Source organism: Chiloscyllium plagiosum, unplaced genomic scaffold (genome assembly GCF_037043375.1).
Source record: "Chiloscyllium plagiosum isolate Xiang-an unplaced genomic scaffold, Cpla_swu_hap1 HiC_scaffold_172, whole genome shotgun sequence".
NCBI lineage: Eukaryota > Metazoa > Chordata > Chondrichthyes > Orectolobiformes > Hemiscylliidae > Chiloscyllium > Chiloscyllium plagiosum.
The window spans coordinates 13,481-28,000 of NW_028270311.1; the positions used below are offsets into that span (position 1 = coordinate 13,481).

General features: G+C 44.8%; 1 non-coding gene across 1 annotated transcript; it reads left to right on the forward strand.

Annotated features, from left to right (window-relative positions):
* Nucleotides 1-5,812: 5,812 nt before the first annotated feature.
* Nucleotides 5,813-5,894, forward strand: trnal-uaa (transfer RNA leucine (anticodon UAA)). Its single transcript has one exon. It is a non-coding gene; the product is annotated as a tRNA-Leu (tRNA).
* The last annotated feature ends 8,626 nt before the right edge of the window (nt 5,895-14,520 follow it).

The following is a 14,520-nucleotide window of genomic DNA, read 5'->3' on the forward strand; positions in this document are numbered from 1 at the left end:
AATATATACAACCAGGAGATTTAGAGTCTCCTCATTTTGGGGCACTGACTCTGTTCTAGCTGACTAAATAAATATACATAACCAGGAGATTTAGAGACTGCTTATTGTCGGGCACTGACTGAGGCTGGCGGGTTAAATAAATATATATAATCAGGAGATTTAGAGTCGCATCAGTTTAGGGTTCAGACTATGTGATGGATGAATAAATACATATATACAGCCAGGAGAACGTCAGTACCAGAAACTGAGGAGACTCTAAATCTCCTGGTTATATATAATTAACCAGACAGCACAGAGTCAGTGCCTTAACTGATGAGACTCTAAATTTCTGGTTATATATATTTAAACAGACAGCACACAGACAGTGCCCCTGACTGAGGACACTCTAAATCTCCTGTTGTTTTGAAATTAGTCAGCCAGCATAAAGTCAATGCTGACTCTGTATTGGCTGGTTAAATAAATATATGTAACCAGGACATTTAGAGTCTCCTCAGTTTGGGGCACTGACTCTGGACTGGCTGGGTAAATCGATATATAACCAGGAGATATAGAGTCTGCTCATTTTAGGGTTCAGAGAATGTGCTGGCTGTGCCCATAACTGAGTAGACTCTAAAGCTCCTGGTTATGTATATTTAAATACACAGCACAGAGTCAGTGCCCGAAAATTACCAGACTCTATATCTCCTTGTTATGTGTATTAAACAAGGCAGCACAGAGTCAGTGCCCTAAACTGTGGAGAATTTAAATCTCTTGGATATGCATGTTTATATAACCATCCAGCACAGATTTTGTGCCATAGACGTAGGAGAATCTGAATTTCGTGGTTATATATATTTAAACAAACAGCACCAAGTCAGTGCCCTTGACTGAGGAGATGCTAAATATCCTGGTTATATATATTTATTTAACTAACCAGCAAAAAGTCAGTGCCCAAAAGTGAGAAGACTCTAAATCTCCTGGTTATATATATTTAACCAGCCGACGCAGAGTCAGTGCGCAAAAATTTGGAGACTCTAAATCTCATGGTTATACGTATTTTTTTATCAAGCCAACCCAGAGTCAGTGCTCCAAACAGAGGAGACTATAAATATCCTGGTCATATTTTTTTTAAATCCGCCAGCCTGCAGTCAGTGCCCTCACCTGAGGAGACTCTAAATCTCCTGGTTATATATATTTATTTAAATCACCAGCACAATGTCAGTGCCCTAAATTGTGGAGAATTATAATCTCCTGGACATACATGTTTATTTAACCATCCAGCACAGAGTCAGTGCTCTTGACTGAGGAGAATCAGAATCCCGTGGTTTTACATATTTATTTAACTAGACAGTAGAAAATCAGTGCCCTGAACTAAGGAGACTCTAAATCACCTAGTTATATCTATTTTTTTAACCACCCGCCCCAGAGTCAGTGCCACAAACTGAGGAGAGTCTAAATATCCTGGTTATACAAATTTTAACCAGACACAACACAGTCAGTGCCCTAAACTGAGGAGACCCAAAACGTCCTAATTATATACAATTAACCAGCCAGCACAGTCAGTGCCCCAAACTGAAGAGACTCTAAATCTCCTGGTTATGTATATTTGAATACGCAGCACAGAGTCAGTGCCATAGAATGAGCAGACTCTTAATCTCCTGTTTATGTTTCTGTATTTAACCAGCCAGCACAGTCAATGCCCTAAACATTCTCTAAATCTCCTGTTTATATGTATTTATTTAACTTGCCAGCACAGTCTCAATGCCTTGTAATGAGCAGACTCGAAATGTTTGGTGATATTTATTGTTCCAGCCAGCACAGAGTCAGTGCCCTAGACTGAGAACATTCTGAATCTCCTAGTTAGATTTGCTTATTAAACGCACAGTCAGTGGCCGAAACTAGAGACTCTAAATCTCCTGGTTGTATCCATTTATTTAACCAGCCAGCACAGAGTCTGTGCCCGAAACTGAGGAGACTCTAAATCTCCTGGTTATATATAATTAACCAGCCAGCACAGTCTCAATGCCTTGTAATGAGCAGACTCGAAATTTATTTAACCAGCCAGCACAGAGTCAGTGCCTTAACTGTGTAGACGCTAAATCGCCTGGTTATATATATTTAAACGGACAGCACAGTCAGTTCCTTGAAATGAGGAGACTCTAAATCTCCTGATAATCAATCAGCCAGCACAGAGTCAGTGCCTTGAAATGAGGAGACTCTAAAACTCCTCGTAATTTATTAGTCTTTATCCATCCAGCACAGAATCAGTACCCTAAACTGAGGAGACTCTAAATTTCTGGTTATATATATTTAATTAGACAGCACACAGACAGTGCCATCTACTGAGGTCACTCTGAATCTCCTGTTGTTTTGAAATTAGTCCGCCAGCATAAAGTCAGTGCTGACTCTGTGTTGGCTGGTTAAATAAATATATGTAACCAGGAAATATAGAGTCTGCTCATTTTAGAGTTCAGAAAATGTGCTGGCTGTGCCCATAACTGAATAGACTCTAAATCTCCTGAGTATGTATGTGTTAGTACACAGCACAGAGTCAGTGCCCGAAAATGAGCAGACTTTAACTCTCCTGGTTATATGTATTAAAAAAGCCAGCACAGAGTCAGTGCCCTAAATTGAACATAATTTAAATCTCCTGGTTACATGCAGATATTTAACCAGCCAGCACAGAGTCAGTGACCTAAAGTGAGGATTCTCTACATCCCCTGGTTATGTATATTGACCCAACCAGCCCAGAGTCAGTGCTCGAACCTGAGGAAACGCTAAATATCCTGGATACATGTATTTAAACAGGCAGCAAAAAGGCAGTGTCCGAAACGGAGGAGACTCGAAATCTCTCTCTCTCTCTCTCTCTCTCTCTATATATATATATATATATATATATATTAATCCATCCAGCACATAATCTGAACCCTAAACAGAGGAGACTGTAAATCTCCTAGTTATATGTATTTATTTAAGCCACCAACCCACAGTCAGTGCCATAAACTGAGGAGACTCTAAATCTCCTGGATATATATATTTATTTAATCAGCCAGACCTGAGAGAGTGCCCAAAACAGAGGAGACGCTAAATATACTGGTTTTATATATTTAACCAGAAGGCACAATGTCAGTGCCCTAAACTCTACAGGTTCTAAATCTCCTGGTTATATGTATTCATTTAACCAGCCAGCCCAGAGTCAGTGCCCCAAACTGTAGAAACTGTAAATATCCTGGTTATAAAAGTTTTAACCAGCCACCACACAGTCAGTGCCTTAAAATGAGGAGTCTCTACATCTCCAGGTTATATTTAATTAACCATCTCGCACAAGTCGGGACCTAAAAATGAGCTCCTGTGAGGAGGTTGAGCAATTCATCAACTTCACCAAAACATTCCACCCTGGCCTTAAATTTACCTGGACCATCTCTGACATTTCCCTCCCCTTCCTGGACCTCTCCATCTCCATTAATGACGACCGACTTGACACTGACATTTTTTACAAACCCAGCGACTCCCATAGCTACCTGGATTACATCTCTTCCCACCCTACCTCTTGCAAAAATGCCATCCCGTATTCCCAATTCCTCGACCTCCGCTGTATCTGCTCCCAGAAGGACCAGTTCCACCATAGAACACACCAGATGGTCTCCTTCTTTAGAGACCGCAATTTCCCTTCCCTCGTGGTTAAAGATGCCCTCCAACGTATCTCGTCCACATCCCATACCTCCTCCCTCAGGCCCCACCCCTCCAACCGTAACAAGGACAGAACACCCCTGGTGCTCACCTTCCACCCTACCAACCTTCATATAAACCAAATCATCCGCCGACATTTCAGCCAACTCCAAAAAGACCCCACCACCAAGGATATATTTCCCTCACCACCCCTTTGCGCCTTCGGCAAAGACCGTTCCCTCCGTAACTACCTGGTCAGGTCCACGCCCCCCTCCCATCCTGGCACCTCCCCTGCCACCGCAAGAACTGTAAAACCTGCGCCCACACCTCCTCCCTCACCTCTATCCAAGCCACTAAAGGAGCCTTCCACATCCACCAAAGTTTTACTTGCACATACACTAATATCATTTATTGTATCCGTTGCTCCCAATGTGGTCTCCTCTACATTTGGGAGACTGGGCGCCTCCTAGCAGAGCGCTTTATGGAACATCTCCGGGACACCCGTACCAATCAACCAACCGCCCTGTGGCCCAACATTTCAACTCCCCCTCCCTCTCTGCCGAGGACATGGAGGTCCTGGGCCTCCTTCACCGCACCTCCCTCACCATCAGACGCCTGGAGGAAGAACGCCTCATCTTCCGCTTCGGAACACTTCAACCCCAAGGCATCAAAGTGGACTTCAAACAGTTTCCTCATTTCCCCTTCCCCCACCTCACCCTAGTTCCACACTTCCAGCTCAGCACTGTCCCCATGTGTTGTCCGGACTTGTCCTACCTGCCTATCTCTTTTTCCACCTATCCACTCCACCCTCTCCTCGCTGACCTATCACCTTCATCCCCTCCCGCACTCACCCATTGTACTCTATGCTACTTTCTCCCCACCCCCACCCACCTCTAGTTTATCTCTCCACTCTTCAGTCTCACTGCTTTTATTCCCGATGAAGGGTTTTTGCCCGAAACGTCGATTTTGCTGCTCCTTGGAGGCTGCCTGAACTGCTGTGCTCTTCCAGCACCGCTGATCCAGAATCCACCCCTGTGTTCTCTGTCTATACCATGATGTTTAGATTGATTCTAATCTAAAAAGTGAGATAATGGAGTTTTACATAAATTCATGCGGCAAGACGTGTCTGATTGAGGACATGGATACCACTATTACACATTGGATCACATCCCACCTGTTGCCTGGCAGGTGCTCATGTGACTCAGCCAACTTTGTCTATCTTATACGTTGCAGGCAAGAATGCCTGGAGGCATGGTACATTGGGGAAACCGAGCAAAGGCTACGACAACAGATGAATGGGCACCGCACAACAGGAGGGTTCCCTCCCAGTTGGGGAACACTTTAGCGGTCCAGGGCATTCAGCCTCGGACCTTCGGGTGACCATCCTCCAAGGTGGACTTTGGGACAGGCAGAAGAGAAAAGTGTCCGAGCAGAGGCTGATAGTTCAGTTCGGTACCCATAGGGAGGGCCTCAACCGGGACCTTGGGTTCATGTCACATTACAGGAGATCACCATTGCACGAGACACACACACACACACACACACACACACACACACAGATATGTCTACACGCACACACACACACGGACACAGGTACATACAGACGCGCACACAGACACTCACGCACAGCTTTATAGACACGCACACTCCCACACTCACACATGCACCCCCTCACAGACTTAAGACACTCCGCACTCACTACACACACAGACACACACACTTTCTCACACTCACAACCCCCACCCCAGACAGACACACCCACACAGATAGACAAAGACCCACATGCACACAGATATTTTGTGGGTGAATTTGTACTTGCATGCAGTTTTTGTACTTTGCTCAAAAACTGCATTCATTCATGTAGAAATCTTGAGCTCAAAAACTGTATGAATTTATGTGAAAATTACTCCCTCTATTCTCTGCCCGTCTGCCTCATGACTTTTTAAAATTCTGTAAGGCCATTCCTCAGCCCTGAAGCCCCAGGGAAAACTGTCGAAGCCTATTCAGCTTCGTGCTATTGCCCAAATAGTGCAAACCTTGCAAACCCTTTCAAATACTTTCTAAATTGCACCACGTTCGTTACTGAATGCACGATCTGTTAGTGCTGAAGTGAAGCGACGCTGAAACATTAGTAATGACAATTTTGAGCGCTCTTTTCCTGTAGGGTAGCGTGGCCGAGTCGTTTAAGGCGCTGGATTTAAGCTCCAGTCTCTATCGAGTCGTGGGTTCGAATCTCACCGCTACCAAGATTGCAGCTGCTCTTCTGCAGGCAGAGGAACTTAGCAGGCCCTGTATATTTGCGTTTGCAGCCGGTCAGGCCTCTAATCCAGACTGACTCTGAAAACTGTGGGACACTTTGCTGTCGGAGCCCCCTCATCTGCACTGCTTTACGATGAATATGTGGAAACTTTGGTGCCAGTTTCTGTGTCTCAAATAGTCAGCACGTTTGGCTGCAAGTTTGGTTGTTCGAGCCTGCCCTTCGCACCGAGCCTCAATGATTTCAGTTCAAGCATTGAGACCAACCATGTACCGACACTGCAACCACGAGAACTCAGCAGAGTCCGCAGCTGGATGTGGCCCCAATCTCTCCAAGGCCCCGCTGCCAACAGAAAGCGGCTACTGCAGCTTCAATCACCGGCTTCCTGCTCAGCCCTGGCACACAGCACATGGAAAATTCTTCCCCAGGAACGGCTCTTCCCGTGTGAGAGGGACAACAATTCTACTTTAAATTGAGAATGGCTTCAGAAGATTGTTCCTGTCCTTTGAGTGTTTCATAAACAAAACTCCTGTCTCGCAAATAAGAAGTGGGGAAAGTTGTTGGCAGGAAGGATAGAGAAAGTGCTGATTGTGAGGACTCTGTCTCGGCAGCAGGTGGGATTCCTTACACCCGAAACAGGAATGATTGCGTTTCCTTAGGAAATTTCCCAATTGATTTAACGTCTGCCAGAGTGATTGGGAATCATTCCGGCCACCTAAAGATGAGGATAAAAATATGAAAATATTTATATTGAATCTTAAATCCAGAGACAAGTGCTAAATAGATAATAATGTTCTGAATGAATACTAGCTGAGAAATGGAATTTGTGGATGATGACATTTGTGATTGGGAGGAATGAACTGGATCCTTGCAAATTGCAATGCCAGGTGAAATATCCTCAGTATGAAATGACACACTAATTAATCGTGAGCCAGGCCCAGCTACTTTAGTCGGTACAGCATGAGATGCTTAATCTCAGGGCCGTAGGTTCAAGCCTCACGATGGGCCCTTTCACTCCTTTAAAGAAATCCAGCCCTCTGCTCCACTTGCAGGATTGCAACCCAGTGCAGGGGTCGTTTTTGACAAGTGGATCTGACTGTGTTCGGCCGCATTCTGAATGAAAGCTGTCTCCACTTTCCTGGAAGTGCCAGAGACAAGTTTATCAGTGCGGCCGAATATACGATGAATTGTGTCTCTTTCAAAACGTCAGGTTCCACTCCAAACGTCCACCAAACAGAGTGCTCAGAGACACAGAACGCGAATGTCTACTTGTTGGGGGGACGGGGTCTGACAGTGACTGCTCAATGTCAAATGGTCCTGAACCAAAATGAAGTGATTCAGACCGTTCTGACGGAAACCGAGGGGAACTCGCCTGAACGTTTCGCAATTCACACGGAAAATGATCTTGTGTGCTCATGGGGGTTCACGTAATGGACAGTTTATTGTCAGTAACAGGGGTGGGGGTGGGGCAGGATTGTGAGGTTTCACAGTGGGACAGAAGTGATCTGGGTGAACGGGTACGTCTCACATCCCCAGAGCATGGAAGAGCTGATTGGTCCAAGATCACTACCATCTTCTGTTTCGGAACCAACAAATGAAATTGCTGAAAATCACAGCAGGTCTGCTCGCATTTTGGAAAGGAAAAGTGTTAAGACTTCGGGACTCGTGACATTTCTTTTTGCATGTCCATCTCCCTCTGGATTTGTACAGTCTTCCTTTTTATTGACTATCTTCTGACTTCCAACTTTATTCTCTTGTATTTTATTTTCCTCTCCAACCATGTTCCCAGCCTTTAAATTTGTATCAGATCTGTCCCATCTCTCACTTTGCTCATTTATGACTGAAGAACTTGGAAATGAACAATTAACTCTGTTTCTATTTCCTTAGATACCAGATGACCAGAGACCAGAATGTATAGGATGACGGTTAGAGCTTTCAGCCCATAGTCTGCTCTGCCATTCGATCATGGCTAATATCGCTCTCAATCCCATTCTCCAGTCTTCTCCCTGTAACACTCATTCCCCCTGAATTTAGGACCCAGTCTTTTTCCCAGACTGGGTCTTCATCCGCCCCAAACCCCTCCACATCTGCTGGCGGCTGTTACACCGTTTCTCTGGGTGATCGCGCTGAGTTTCAGTCGTGCACGGCAAACCCAATCTGTTCTGAACAACGCAATCACCGCTGGGGGACAGCTCGATCAGGTCTCTGGCCCCACTGTGTTTGTGCGGGGGAGCAGTTATCACCTTCACCTCCCATGGGAAGGATCGGTCCTTCAAATATCCGGGCAGTAAAAACGATTGGCTTGTGTGTCAACATAGATGAAGGTAATTGCTTTCTGACCTGCTCAGTAAACCTTACTCTGTATGTCCCTGCCCATTCCTGCCGTTGTCGTCAAAGGGAATGCAAGTCCAATTAATTGCCGTGTACGGTTTTATTCGATACACATTCTTCCTTGTTCAGAATATAGGTGGATGTTTCCAGCACAGATAATTACTATTTTCAAGAATGCAGTCGGCGGGCCCTGATACATTTCTGGAGAGTAGAAGCATCAGTTTCTGCAGAAAATGGCCTCGTTCAGAACTGAGCAGAAATATTGTTGTTCCCGCTTTAAGGGCGACAGTTTTCCAGATGGTGATCGATGGGGCTTTATTGCAGCCTCATCAGCAAACCTTGTTTTGCATTTACTCGCCCATCACTACTCTAGTGGTGAGTAGAAGTATCATTCCAAATAACTGCTGCGTGAATTTCTTTTCAAATGTCACTGCGCTGTGGCTGTGAATATGTGGCGATGTCTACAGCCCTGCTGGCCATCCTGTTTAAGAGTGCAGTTATGAACATTCCTCTGTCTCAGCGCTGCAAGGAAAATTGCCCGCGCCTATTCAGCCTCGCCCTACATTCCAAACTCGGCAAACCTGGCAACTTGTTTGTCAGTATTTCCTGAGCATTTTCACGTGATATCCTTTTTTTTTAAATCATGTTAATAACCCTGGCCAACATTGGTCTATGCGGAACGGAAATGACAGTGATAGATAAAGAGCAGCTGGCTCGGTGGCTCGGTTGTGACAGCGTTGTTCCATTTGGGTCACACCCGAAACATCTCTAGTTCAAACCAGGCAGGAGCGACTTTGTTCCCTTGGGACAAGTGGATTGGTGGGAATGGAGCGTTCCTGCTGGTTGTTCTCATCAGCAAACCTGGCTTTGAATTTGCTAGCCCACATCTGCTGCCATGTTGAAAAGGAATACCATTCCGATTAATTGCTGTGTCAAACTTCGTTCAGTTTCTCTCCTCGGATAAAGTGAGGGCTGGAGATGATGAAACGCTCCGAAAACAAACGGCGGTTCTCCTGCTGCTCGGATGCTGCCTGACCGGATGTGCTTTTCCAGCACCACACTCTCAACTAAGTTTCTCTCCTCCTGGGTCGACAATATGATTCGAATTGTAGATCTTCTCCCGCCGTCCATTTTAAGGGTACAGTTGCCAGCACTGATCCTTTCTGCACCAAAACTATCGCATTTGCTTTACATGTGAAGGCATCCTCGTTCAGTGACAAGGTAAGCTCTCATTTGCTCGGGTCACAGCGAACATTGGTTACCTGATGTCATCTCTGTCAAATGTATCCCAAAGTAGGCTCTGAAACGCCTCATTGGGACCCGAGCATTTCTAAACCTGCGTGAACCAAAACCAGAAAACCTCAGTCATGATTTGGAGCAGTTCACATATTCGAGTGTCCAAGCAGAAGGCTTGGTTACCGCTCATTCAGTCAACAACAGGAATGAGAAGATTTACATCCTCAGATGAACTGCTTGACTCATGCTCTCATACAGTCACTAATTCAGTTTTCTGGATAAATGTAAGGGCGTCTTCTGCCTTCCCTTGTAGTCTAGTAGCCAGCCTTTGGCGCTCTCGCCGCCGTGACACCGGTTCTATTCCCGATCAAGGAATGCGTGCTTTATTCTGCACACACATCGTGGTAAGAATATTTCTGACCACTTTTCCAAAGTTGGCAGAACATCGGTTTTAAAGTTGAACAGAAAACCAAGAGATGCAGATGTTGGAAATCTGAACCAAAAACAAGAATTGACGTGCAAACTGAATAGTCCTGGCAACATCTGTGGAGAGAAACAGAGACAATGACACACAACGACAGAACCAGATTAGTTCTTCATTTCTAGACCACAATGCCGCGATAATGATCAGTTTTATCTGTCGAATGGGGATTGTTATCAAAATCTTTTATTTTTTGCCAGTTAGCAGCCATGTCGACCCGAGATCTGATTCGTTCAGTGTCTACGTCCAGATAGGCCTCTAATTTCCTGTCTCTATCTCTGTGTATCTACCTCACCCTTTTCATATTCGTTGACCCTTTTTTTGCCAATATCCCTCATTTCCCATTCCTACTCTATGAAAAGCCAGACGTTCGGGGATAGTTTGAGAATGGAGCTGCTGAGAGGTTTTCTGGAACCTGGCAGGAGACTGCACAACATGGCTCACATTTTACGGATAATACGTCTGGCACTTGGATGTGATACAAGGGGCCATTTCTTCCTCAAAACATTGTAACCCTTTCGAAATTAAAGTTGCATTTCTTATCCAAATGAAAATAAACTAACTATAGGAGAACGTGGAATCATTAATGATGCTGTAAAATGAATGAATGGCGACAGCAGAGAATGAGGATGATCCACTCGTGGTTTCTGTGCTATGACCACAACATTCCACGGCCTTTCTGCAGTGTTTCCTGCCTCACCTCGTTATTCCCACCAAACTTGGAATGAAGGAGGGAGAATAAAATTGGGGGAGAAGAAGGAGTGCTATTGGAACAGCAGTAAGAAACTCTAGGTTGGTGTATTGGTTAGGAAGGACAACATACACTGCTGGAACTAAACCAGGAAAAAGGAGTGGGTTTGCCAAACCATAACAGGCTCGAACTCAGGCAGGATGCTGAGTCGCTTCATGAGCAACACGATACTTTATAAAAGGTGAACCTCCGAGCTTTCAATACAACAAGCGGGCGCAACTGCGATTGGACCCTATGGTCAGCTGCTTACCAAGGAGGGGTTTTAAATAACTAAGCAACGTCCATATGTGCAGTTCATTAACCACATGACCACATGAACTCGGAAATACATTTCTGTATCAATATTACTCAGTGTGATTTGCAATCAAACACCTCTTTTGCAAAACCAGACATTTCACGATTTATCGTTCTTCAATGCAAAGGCACATAAAAGGGCAATCTTCTCTTGCATTGGTTTCAAACAGATATTTGTATCTGTTTAAGCTGACAGGACAAAGGGAACATTTTTCATCCTCTTGGGGCGTATTGACGGCTTTCATACACACAGAGGGAATTTCACACGAAGAGGAACGGTGTCATTGCCATGAATTGACCAGGAATGGTGTGTGAGCCAATGTAAACAGTTTGCTGTAAAGGCTAAACCATTAGCAGTGACACTGAGCCTTGCACCACCAGATGCAGACTCACTTCCTGCCTCATGCCTCCCAGTCATCATTGTCATTCACGTCAATTTCACTTCCCTGCTCCACTTCCAAACTTACTACCGATTGGAACCTACCACATTTAGGAACGCATTCCTGGAATAAAGATATCACTCAATGGAATAGGACTCGCTGTCCATCCCTAAATCCCCCAGAGATGGAGGAGATGAGTTGCTCTTGTGAACCATTGAACTCCTTCACACGGAGGTACAGCCATTATGGTGCAAGTGCGGGAGTTCCTGGATTTACACCCAGAGACACTGAAGGAACACAACATATTTCCAACTCAGGAAGGTGAGATGATTGGAGGGAGATTTGAAGGGGTCACTATCGTATCTGTCCGCTGTCATTGTCCTTCTACATGGTTCAAGCAATCACTGGGCTGATTCTGGAGGGATCCCGGTATGTCTTCTGTGTGAAACGAGGAAAGCGTTTTCAGTCAGACAATTCACATGAAGAGAATTAAACCTTCATTCCCTGAATTGGAACTATATCCATTTCTGGACGATACAAACTTTGACTCCTCAGCACGGGCCCCCGGTAATGCTGATAGTATCCAAAGCAACCTGAATTGTACACACCCTTGTGCCAGTCCATCCCTTCATAACCACCTTCGGCAACAACGTTTCTCTCTTCAATTTTGCAAACGCTTCATATGATCGCCTTGGGTTTCAAAGTAAAGAAAGTGGAGCTGTGGTGATCTGATGTTGGTCAGTAGGTGCAATGCAGGAATGTACAGAACAGGTTTTGATGCGTGAGATTGCACTGAAGGGATTCCACCACTAAAAGGCGCTGTTCATCTCGTCTGATTCTCCATCGCGGGATTCAAATCAACAGAGGTTTCTCTCTGGACTGGCTCAGGGTCTTGACTGGAAAAGGTCATGACGCAAGGTATGAAAAGATATTTCACTGGAGTGAATAAAAAAATCGCAGACTGACTGTGAATAAAATGATGGCAACTTCCAGCAGAGGCTCAGGCGACCCGGAAGCAGGTACCTGAGGGCAAATATGTTGCCTTGGCTATTGAAAGACATTGTTTCACGAAGTGGGACATCCGATGTGAAACAGTGACGATAATTATTTTTACTGATTGTTCACCTTGTGAATACTGTTTACCCCGATGTCCATGTTTCAATTTCATATCGACTACCTGTCGTACCTCCAGCTGCCGTTGGGCCAGTGACGTAATGGATAATGCCTCTGACTTTTGGTGGTTCGAATCCTTCCTGATTTGTGTGCAATGTACTGCAGGGGTTGGATCAGTGGGTCTCGAATTTGGTAGTAATGCACCTCAATGTGCGACAGATTTTCAGGAGCTGCAGACTTTGGATCAGTGTGTTTTCAAATGTGAAAGTTGCATGTGAGGCAATTGTCCATTTTAAATTCCAGCTCAACGCAACGTCTCTCATTGTCTGTAAAACTGACTTTAGTTGCGCCTAAAGCTGCCTTTTGTCGGAAAAACCTCTGTGTGTGTGTGTGTGTGTGTATATATAGGTGGGGTGTAGGGGGCGGGGTGGGGCTTGGTCTTAAGTCGGTGGAGAGCGGTACTGAATCACAAGGAGCTGGTATAATCCTGAAAACTCTGCCCTCCTCCCCCCATCTCCGGGCACGTGTGTCTGTGACTCACTCTATGGATGAAAATGTGAATGGGTTGCTCGAGGGGATTTCACTTCAATATGACGGTATATAACTCACTCCCATTGTTGTCTCGTTTAAGATCGCAGGGATAATCTTTTTTCTGAATTTTACGGTGAAAACAACAGAACACACAAAGTATCCTGTCAAAGCTGGACACTGGATCGAAAACAGACGGCTATCTGATGAGCCATACTGCACGATAGGCCGAATGGTATTTTCCTATTGTGTTAAAAAAACCTGTAAGACAACGAGAAACTAATGTGCAGCGAAAATGAACCAAAATGAAATGCATAAGTGGTTTCATTGAGAATAAATGCGACAGCTTCTGTTGCTTTCCCTTTTAATCTCACAGTTAGGAGTTGGTGCATTTTCGGAGGGGGAAAGGGTGATTCCTGGTCAGGGAATGGGCGATGCGTTCTGCAAAGATATCTTGCTAACAGTATTTCTGACCGATTTGCTGAAGCCGTCAGGTCATTGGTTTTGTCTCAAACGTTGTTAAGAATAATATGAAACAAAGGATTGCAGATGTTTGAAATCGGAACCAAAACCAAGGTTTGATAGAAAAACTTAGTACGACAGTGAGAGAAACAGAGTTAATGCTTCATATCGGCGGAGCGAGGTTACCTAGACATTTCTGTATTATACTTTTGGTAAAATTATCAGTTTTCCCTGTCAGGATATTTACCAAAATCTTTCATTAGCTTACAACCATCAATGTTGAAAATTCAAAATGACTTTGTTGGCTGTAAGAATCCTTCCGTTGCTCGGAGATGGTGAAAGGCTGTGCTTAATAGTTACCTTTTTTATTATTTGTTTCTGTAAGTCAGCGGCCATGTCGATTGGAGAATTGGTTCTTTCAGTATCTCCGTCAATCTGCGTCTCCATATTCTTTCTTTCTCTGTGCATGCACCTGACCCTCTTTCACATTCTCGGACTCTCGGTCTGCCCATATTCCTCATTTCCCATTTCTGCTCTTTGAAAAGTCTGACATTCGGAGACAAATTGAGAGTGGACCAGCTAACAGGCTTTCTGCCCTCTCGGTAGCATGTGTGGGATTAGGCTCACATTCTCCGAATAAAGTTCCCTAAACTTATGCCTCAGGTGAGGAGTCATTCCTTCCTCCAAATATTATGATCCTTTCGAGTTCTAAATAGAATTCATAATCCACAAGAAAAGAAACCGCACTCACAGTGCGAACCACAACGACAGGAGTGCAATGAAGTATTTCCTGTTGCTGTGGAATGAATGAATGTTGACAGCAGAGAATTAGGGTGAACAGCTATTGATGTCTGCGCCATCACTGCAACATTCCCCGGCAAGCCTGCCATGTCTCCTGGCCCACCTCGTTATTCCCAACAAACTGGAAATGAACGAGGCGTAATAAAGGAGGAGTACAAGCAGAAGTTCTTGTCAAACGCAGGAAGGAAACTCCAGATTGAATTAATAGCTCGGAAGAAACAATATCCACTGGAGGAAT